This window comes from Rousettus aegyptiacus, unplaced genomic scaffold (genome assembly GCF_014176215.1).
Source record: "Rousettus aegyptiacus isolate mRouAeg1 unplaced genomic scaffold, mRouAeg1.p scaffold_m13_p_4, whole genome shotgun sequence".
NCBI lineage: Eukaryota > Metazoa > Chordata > Mammalia > Chiroptera > Pteropodidae > Rousettus > Rousettus aegyptiacus.
The window spans coordinates 96,785,807-96,789,054 of record NW_023416307.1 but is presented as its reverse complement, the minus strand read 5'-3'; the positions used below and the strand labels follow the sequence as shown (position 1 = coordinate 96,789,054).

The following is a 3,248-nucleotide window of genomic DNA, read 5'->3' as shown; positions in this document are numbered from 1 at the left end:
GGATGTAGATGACAAACTTTTCTGGGTCCACCTACACCCCAGTAATTGTCCTTGTCTGAATGTCTGTTTTGTGTTCTCTGTTTTGTGTTCTCTGTGCAAGTGATGGTAGGGAATATGAAATACCTCGAGACAAAGGCTTAATGGAGCATTATATACTTTAAATTTTTTAAAGCAAGATGAACAAGGCAGCACAGCAGCTCATCGGCATTAGGTGCAACAGGGGTTGTCAGTGAGTCAGGTCAGGAGATAACTCCAACTTCGCTATTCCTTGCAATGACAGCCCTGATTACAGCACAGGTAAGTGGGGTACAAGCTGAGACAGGAAATTATTCATTTTGGGCATATGTGCCTAATCCTCCTTTAAATAAGGCAGTGGAATGGGGAGATGCTTCAGTGGTAGTTTATGTTCATGATTCTAATTAGATGCTTAGGTCTTATGATACTAGAGGGCCTCTCAGGCCTGAAGAAGATGGGAAAGTGATTGAGAACTATACGGTGGGAATGGAAGGGATGCCAATTTGTGTGGGAACTGGAGAGTGCTGTTTACAGCAGGGTGCTCAAGCATGGTTGACAATTTTGCAGACTTCTGAACAAAATGCTGGGGTGGGTCACTTGTTTTTGTTAAGTATAGAAGGATTTAAAAATGTTACTCACTGTGTTCGAGCCTGTGTTCGGCTCCCCTATATCATTATGAAGGGCAAGGTGAAGTGGAATAAAACTTTAGGTTATGTTTCATGTAAATACTGTTCTTTTTATACTTGTATTAACTCTTCTATTCCTTTTAACTAGTCATATGAAAGCTTATATATTCTCAGAGCTAGAACTGGAGTATGGATACCAGTTAGATTGTCTCAACCCTGGCGGGACTCTCCTGCCACTATGATATTGCAGCAGCTGATGGACCCTGTTAAAAGAAGAGCTAAAAGATTTCTTGGCATGCTGATCACTGTTGTTATGGGTATCATCGCTGCTACTGCTGCTGCCGCCACGGCTGGAGTAGCTCTGCATCAATCTATACAGACTGCTGATCATGTTAGAACCTGGCATCGGGATGCTAAACGGTTATGGACTTCTCAAAGACAAATTAAATCTGTATTGCAAAGTCAAGTAGCAGATTTACAGCAAGCAGTTATATTGTTAGGAGATCAAATTGTTAGTTTGCAGATACGTGTACAACTTAAATGTGATTGGAACACTACTTATTTTTGTATAACTCCTGTATTGTATAATGAAAGTATGTTTGAATGGGATAAAGTAAGACAGCATATTTTGGGGGTATGGTAATGCTTCAGGTTTAATTGCAGATTTGCAAACCCATATTGCTGACATTTTTCAAAGACAGCTTCCTGAATTACAGGGGATTGCAGTGCTACAAAGCATAGTCAATGGTATTGAAGACTTACATCCTATTCCACTCCACAAATTCATGGGTTATTTGGCTCATATATTGCTTCTTGGATTGTGATTTGTTTGTTGCTTTTTTTTTCTTTGTTTGGTCTGAGACTCTCAAGAAACCAAAGACTAGGAGAGACTCGGGCCACTGTGTTCTCAGTGATGCTGAATAAAATTCAGCAAAAAGAAAAGGGGGAGCTGTACCCTACCTCCCCACAGAACAGTTTAAATCATGCTCTTTTTATTTTAAATTTTTTAACTGTGGATGCTCAAGGACTCTCCACTGCAGAGTGTTTCTGACATCCAAAAACTCAGACTACATACATGCGGGATGCTGAAAATGCCATGTGGCTGCCAGAAAGATTGGTCCGATTCGTGGGGACCTCTCCCCCTCCAGAGATTACTCCTGATGATGGTGATGATGCTGGGCCCTCTGATTGAAGGAGAACTGCATTGGGCCTATGTACCTGATTCACCAATTTTGCACCCATCCATTTGGGAAGGCCCAGAAATCATGGTGAGAGTAAATGACATGTGCCTGTTGGATCAACCATTGATGGGAAGGATGTAAATACAGACTGAACAAAGATTTAATTATACAGGCTTTGGGATTGGATTACCAAGTTGTTTTATCAAAATGGGACTATGCCTGGCTGCCTCAATGTTTCTAGGCTGGAATCCTTGCTGTTGTATCTCTTATAGCTACCGCTGCTACTGCTGTTGTTGCTTTGTCTCAATCTGTTCGAACTGCTCATTTTGTTAATAATTTGTCTAAGAATGTTACCATGGCTTTAGAGACTCAGGAAAATATTGATAAAAAACTAGAACAGAAGTTCGATGCACTATATGGCATGGTTCTATATATGGGGTATGAAATTCTAAATTTAAAGGTAAGATCTCAGTTAAAGTGTCATGCAGATTACAAATGGATTTGTGTCACTCCAAAAATCTGTAATGAGAGGCAACGTGCATGGGACAGAGTTCGTTCACATCTCAAGGGTGTTTGGCATAAAGATTCATGCAGAAATGCATAGCATAAGGCACCAGGCTCAGGTTTGAGCCAGTTATATGTTGCATCTTCCATTTGCAGAGGTTGGTAGTCAAAGATAGGTAAGAATCCTCCAGGGCTGAGACCAACCTAAGACAGGGCATGATCGCAAGACTTTCGTGTGCCGATGATGGGTAAGGCTCAGGCCTGTGGAGGGTCGCCTAAGACAGGCACAGTCTATCTGCACCATAGCTGGAAAAGCTTTGGCATTTATAAAATAGAAAAGGGGGAGCTGTTGGGAGCCATTTCCAGGCAGTATGAAACTGCCAGTAGAGCTGGGAGTTTTGCAGAGTTGGCAAGCTGTGCAGTCTGCTAGCTTGGGAGGAGGTGCACCTGGCTTGGGGGAGAGAAACTGAATGTCCTTTGACCATGGGAAAGAGTATGTTAAGATAGCTACAAGGTTTCCTGAGGTAATGGCAGCAATCGTTTGTATACTTAGAGGTTTTTGCTTCTTATGCACTCTGTAGGATATAAATATGCTGTGCTAAATAAACTTGGGGCCACTCAGTATTGACTGGAGGCCCTCCCGACTCTGTCTCTTCTCTGTTTTTTTTCTCAATCCTCGCTTGCCCTCTCAGGTGCTGTTCGACTTTAGCCGGCTGGCTCTGGCACATCAAAAAATTATAATAGTAATATTAAAGATCACTGATCACAGATCATCATAAATTAATAATAATAAACAAGCTTGAAATATTGTAAGATTACAAATTATTACACAGAAACACAAAGTGAGCAAATGTTAATAGAAAAATAGTGCTCATAGACTTGGTATCAAATGGCTTGCATCATGTGTGGTGCATTTATAAAA

General features: G+C 41.2%; 1 pseudogene; it reads left to right on the top strand.

Annotated features, from left to right (window-relative positions):
* Nucleotides 1–273: 273 nt before the first annotated feature.
* LOC118601731 lies at nucleotides 274–1,894 on the top strand (annotated as a pseudogene).
* The last annotated feature ends 1,354 nt before the right edge of the window (nucleotides 1,895–3,248 follow it).